Source organism: Gossypium arboreum, chromosome 5 (assembly GCF_025698485.1).
Source record: "Gossypium arboreum isolate Shixiya-1 chromosome 5, ASM2569848v2, whole genome shotgun sequence".
Classification (NCBI taxonomy): Eukaryota; Viridiplantae; Streptophyta; class Magnoliopsida; order Malvales; family Malvaceae; genus Gossypium; species Gossypium arboreum.
In genome coordinates this window covers 52,690,053-52,696,532 of record NC_069074.1, presented here as the reverse complement: position 1 = coordinate 52,696,532, position 6,480 = coordinate 52,690,053, and the positions used below count along the sequence as shown (strand labels likewise).

At 39.2% G+C, this 6,480-nt stretch overlaps 1 pseudogene; it reads right to left on the bottom strand.

Annotated features, from left to right (window-relative positions):
• Positions 1–234: 234 nt before the first annotated feature.
• Positions 235–6,099, bottom strand: LOC128292675 (uncharacterized; annotated as a pseudogene).
• Between the last annotated feature and the right edge of the window lie 381 nt (positions 6,100–6,480).

Sequence of the window (6,480 nt, the reverse complement as noted above, 5' to 3'; positions counted from 1 at the left end):
TTTCAAAAGTGTCACACAAGTCCTACTAACTGAATTCACATGCAATCGACTAAATCAAGCTTGAAATTTTACACATTCATAATTACATATTCTAGACAATAAATATTACGTTCAAACATTTGGTGACTCGGTTTAGCGGTCCCGAAACCACTTCCGACTAGGGTCAATTTTGGGCTGTCACAACTCTCCCCCACTTATGAAATTTTCGTCCCCGAAAATCTTACCGGTAAAGAGGTTTGGGTAACGCTCTTTCATAGAGTTCTCGGGTTCCCACGTAGCTTCTTCCATCCCGTGTTTGAGCCATAACACTTTTACTAACGGAACCCTTTTGTTTCGCAACTCCTTCACTTCACGAGCTAGGATACGAATCGATTCTTCTTCATAACTCATATTGGCTTGAATTTCAACCTCTGATGGACTAATTACGTGCGAAAGATCAGATCTATAACGTCGAAGCATCGAAACATGAAAGACGTCGTGAATCTTCTCAAGTTCAGGGGGCAAAATCAATCGATACACAACTGGACCGACTCGTTCGGACACTTCATATGGTCCGATGAACCTCGGACTCAATTTGCCTTTACGGCCAAATCTGAGTATCTTTTTCCAAGGCGAAACTTTAAGAAACACTTTATCTCCCACTTGAAACTCAATGTCTTTTCATTTCAGATCCGCGTACGATTTCTGACGATCTGCGGCTGCCTTTAGACTTTCACGGATGACTTTTACTTTCTGTTCAGCATCTTTAATCAAGTCCACTCCAAAAATTTTACCTTCACCGAGTTCGGTCCAAAACAATGGTGTACGGCATTTTCGACCGTACAAAGCCTCGTAAGGTGCTATCTTAATGCTTGATTGAAAACTATTGTTGTAAGCGAATTCAATCAAAGGCAAATATCCTTCCCATGAACCACAAAACTCTAAGACGCAACATCTCAACATATCCTCGAGTATCTGAATTATTCGTTCAGATTGGCCGTCAGTCTGGGGATGAAATGCGGTGCTAAAATGCATCTTAGTACCCAACTTCTTGTAACTTTGTAACACCCGTACCGAGTCCGTTACGAGTCGAATACAAGGTGCACACAGACTTAACTTAATTGTTTTCACAGTCCATAAAAAAAAATTTCCAGACAAGCTGGTTACGCGTCACTGTCGTCTTAAAAATCATATCTGGAGTTTCAAAACTCGAAAATCAGTTTCGTAATTTTTCCCTGAAACTAGACTCATATGTACATCTACAGATTTTTTGATAGAATTTTTGGTCAAGCCAATTAGTACAGTTTATTAGTTAAAGTCTCCCATGTTACAGGGGTCGACTACACTGATCTTCGTGTGTTACAACTTGAATATCTCCCTGTGCAGGGCTTCAATACTGATGCCGTTTATTTCTATAGAAACTAGACTCAAAGAGGAATCTATACATATATGGTATGACTCCTAATTATCTCTGGTTAATTTATAATGAATTTCCAAAGTCGGAACAGGGAATCCAGAAACCATTCTGGCCCTGTTTCACGAATACTTAAATATCTCTCAATAGACAACTCATATGACCGTTTCGTTTCTTCCATATGAAAGTAGATTCATCAAGGCTCATTTACATAATTTATTCACAATTTAATTCAACTCCTCCTATTTTTAGTGATTTTTCACATCCACACCACTGCTGCTGTCAGCATCTATAACTAAAACAAACTATGCCTATTTCATGACTTTTCCTTGATTTAACTAGTAATTCATCATGCATGTCCCAAATTATAACCATGATTTGTGTCCAAACATCACAAAACCAATTCCAACCGAACATTTACGCCATTTTCGCATGGCTAAAAGTTTACATACCAAATTTCAAAAAGCATAACAGCCTATACATGCGAAATGTACTCCTAGACCAACTACGAAGAAAATACCAAAAGTTGTTAGCGGTGTGATGACTTGATGACGGTCCCGAATACGCAAAAAGTCGAGTCCAAGAAACCTAAAATAGGTGACAAGCAAACACCGAATGAGTATATAACTCAGTAAGTCATAAGCAATGCACTACCAACCATTAATAACATTATCGCAAGAGGAAACAAAATGGAACGAGGCTAATTACTCCATTCAAACCAAACTATACCATAGTTCCTTAGACCTTTCGATTCAATCTCATACCAAGTTACACATTCACATTCCATATACTAATCAATAGGATATTTGAAGCATTTTTATACACCATTTTGTTTTCGTTACATTCATACATCTACATGACTTTTCACTTATTCCACGATAATTCTTATGTACGTGACTTCAATTTAAATTGTCACATAGGTTCGAAACTTACCAAGCTCAACTCCAAATATAAACATAGCGCCTATTAGCCATGAACTCAAGGTACTTACCCGATTTGCTGTCCGTGATCGACTCAATAATGTCGCACACTCAGTGTCAATAGTGATTCAAAAGCATATAGTGAGTCCGCACACTTAGTGCTATATAATCAACTCGCACACTTAGTGCTATATGATCAAACTCGCACACTTAGTGCTGTACAAATTTTAAACCCGCACACTTAGTGCCAGTCTCATGATCACAAATGTTTATACCCGCACACTTAGTGCCGAAATCAACAACTCAATACATCTCACCTCTTTTCTTTTCATTCAATACTTTCATCACCACATACATACATGTATATAAATTTATCATTCCTTTCGGCATAATTACATAGACATTATGTCTATTTAAATCAATGCAAAATATATGCTTAGTGACCTACCTTGTGTGGTGTAAAATAATTCCAAGTTGGCTACTCGATGACCTTCGATTTCCCCTTGTTGGATGCCTCTCCTTTAGGATCTTGAGCTTAAACAAATAAATTAACTCATTCAACCGCTTTGCTACACATATTGATATTCACAATTTAATGATTTTATGACATACGGAACGGCATGGTAAAAATTTTTATCTTGCTACCTCATGCTCTTAGCTATTCGGCTCATAACCATATGCTATAGCCCTACTATCAATAATCCAATTACACATGCATATATATATATATATATGGCCGAATGTACAAAGCATAGACTCATCATCACCTATGTTCTTAATTTGATGGCCGAATATGCATACATGTATATACACTATTAATCAATCACTAACATTGCACTTCACCTTAATAGCTAGCTTAGCAAACCTCGATTTAACACATAGTTGTTCATAACACAACTTAAGCATACTCTCCATTCCATCAATTCCAAAACTTAATGTCTTACTCAAAAATGCTAAAAAGAAAATCCAAGAGTCATCAATCCACCATCACATGTATCATTAACAAGCTTCATATTTAGCATGCAATGACATTAACACAAAATCTACCTTGGCCGAATATCATCCCCATGATATAGCAAAGTTTTGAACCATGGACTAATTAGAACTCAAGCTAGCAACTAAGAGCATGCATGAATCTCATGGCACAACCTCAAACATACCTTAATCTAGACACAAGTATGGCCAAACCTCCTCCTAATCCTCTTCCAAACCAAGCATGAAGCAAGAACCCCTTCCTTCTTCCTTAGAATTTCAGCTCAAAGGAATGAAAAAAAAGATGAACAACAAATTTTTTTCTTCTCTTTTCTTCAACTCACGGCAAAAGGGGGGGACACTCACCATTCTTTTTTTTTTTTTTGTTCCCTTTCATTATTAAATTCCCATGCTCATTATTTTATTTTTTTCTTACATACACCATTGTCCCAACATGTTTTATGACATGTTTTTACCCATAATCCCTTGTCATGGCTGGCCACTAGCTATTAGGGGGGGAAATTTGACATGCAAGTCCCCCCTTTTGTTTACATGCACTATTAGGTCCTTATAGATTAGCCTATCACATTTCAAAAGTGTCACACAAGTCCTAATAACTGAATTCACATGCAATCGACTAAATCGAAGCTTGAAATTTTCACACATTCATAAATACATATTCTAGACAATAAATATTATGTTCAAACATTTCGGTGACTCGGTTTAGCAGTCCCGAAACCACTTCCCGACAAGGGTCAATTTTGGGCTGTCACAAACTTCCTCCAAAATCGCGATGTAAATCTTGGGTCTCTATCCGACACGATAGAAATAGGTACCCCATGCAATCGAACAATTTGGGGGATTATAATTCTACCAATTTATCGAGCGAAAAATCCGTACGGACAGGGATAAAATGAGCAGACTTGGTCAATGTATCAACAATAACCCAGACCGAGTCTTTCTTACTCTGAGTCAAAGGTAACCCAGATACAAAGTCCATTGTCACTCGATCCCATTTCCATTTGGGTATCATGATTGGCTGAAGTAATCCCGATGGCACTTGATGTTCCGCTTTTACTTGTTGACATATCAAACACCTTGAAACAAATTCAGAAATGTCTCGTTTCATACCCGGCCACCAAAATTGACGTTTCAGATCGTTGTACATTTTAGTACTACCCGGGTGGATAGACATTCGGCCACTATGAGCCTCATTCAAAATCATCGAAGTAAGTTCCGAATTTCTTGGAACACATAATCGACCCTTGAATGTCAAACAATCATTGTTGTCAATCCGAAATTCCAATTCCTCATTCGAGGCACATTCAGCTCGTTTAGCGACCAATTCAGCGTCGACTTTCTGAGCTTCATGAATTTGACGAATCAACAAGGGTTCGGCCTTTAATTCCGCCACTAGTACATTGTCGGATAGAATGCACAAGTGTACATTCATCGTTCATAAGGCAAACAAAGTGATTTACGACTTAAGGCATCCGCAACCACATTAGCCTTTCCCGGGTGATAGTCAATGACAAGCTCATAATCTTTCAACAACTCGAGCCAACGTCTTTGTCGCAGATTCAAGTCTCTTTGAGTCATCAAATATTTGAGACTTTTGTGATCCGAATACACATGGCACTTCTCCCCAAATAGGTAGTGTCGCCATATTTTCAAAGCGAATAGATGGCAGCTAGTTCGAGATCATGGGTCGGATAATTTTTCTCATGTGGCTTTAATTGTCTCGACGCATAGGCCACAACTCGACCTTCTTGCATCAATACGCAACCCAACCCAAGTAGGGAGGCGTCACTATAGATGACAAACTCTTTGCCTGATTCGGGCTGCACTAAAATTGGAGCTTCCGTCAAATAACTTTTCAGTTGATCAAAACTTTTCTGACATTTTTCCGTCCATTCGAACTTAACATCTTTTTGAAGTAGCTTCGTCATGGGTGTGGCTATCATCGAGAAACCTTTCACAAACCGTCGGTAGTAACCGACAAGTCCTAAAAAGCTCCGAACCTCAGTAATATTTCTCGGAGGCTTCCAGTTAATTATGGCTGAAATTTTGCTCGGGTCGACTCGAATACCCGATGCAGATACCACATGACCCAAGAAGCTAACCTCCCTTAACCAGAACTCACACTTACTGGACTTAGCATATAATTGCTATCCCTTAGTATTTGCAACACTAATCTCAGGTGTTCAGCATGTTCGGTCTCATCTCTTGAATAGACCAGGATGTCATCAATGAACACAACTACGAACCGGTCCAAATACTGTCTGAAGATCAGATTCATCAAATCCATAAATACCGCAGGGGCATTAGTGAGCCCAAACGCATCACCAAAAATTTGTAATGACCGTACCTCATTCTGAAAGCAGTTTTGGGTACGTCCGAATCTCGAATCCGCAACTGATAATAACCCGATCTCAAATCTATCTTTGAAAACACTGAGGCTCCCTTTAGTTGATCAAACAAATCATCAATACATGGTAACGAATATTTATTCTTTATCGTCACTTTATTCAGCTAACGATAGTCCATGCACAACCTCATGGTTTCGTCCTTCTTTTTCACAAACAATACAGGTGCACCCCAAGGTGAAAAACTGGGTCGAGTGAAACCTCTATCCGTCAATTCTTGCAACTGAGCTTTCAACTCTTTTAGCTCGGTTGGTGCCATACGATATGGAGCTATCGAAATTGGCGTAGTCCCAGGTACAAGCTCAATACCAAACTCTACTTCCCGAACAGGTGGTAATCCCGGTAATTCTTCGGGAAAAACATCCTGGTATTCACAAACCACCGGCACAGATTCGGGTTTCTTTTCCAATTCCTTGTCATCAAGTACATACGCAAGGTATGCTTCGCACCCCTTTCTTACATATTTCTAGGCCAACATTGCTGATATTACAGCTGGCAACCCCTTTAAGTCCGTAGACTCAACTCGAATTATCTCGTTATTTGCACACCTCAGATCAATAGTCTTGCTTTTGCAATTCACAACCGCATCATGCACGGTCAACCAATCTAAACCGAGGATAACGTTAAATTCATCAAACGGCAAAAGCATCAAGTCCGCCGGAAAACAGGAACCTCGATAGGGGACATTTCTTACATACTTTTTCGACAAGCACGTAACGACCCAAGGGATTTGACACCCGAATTACGAACTCAGTAGACTCAATAGGTA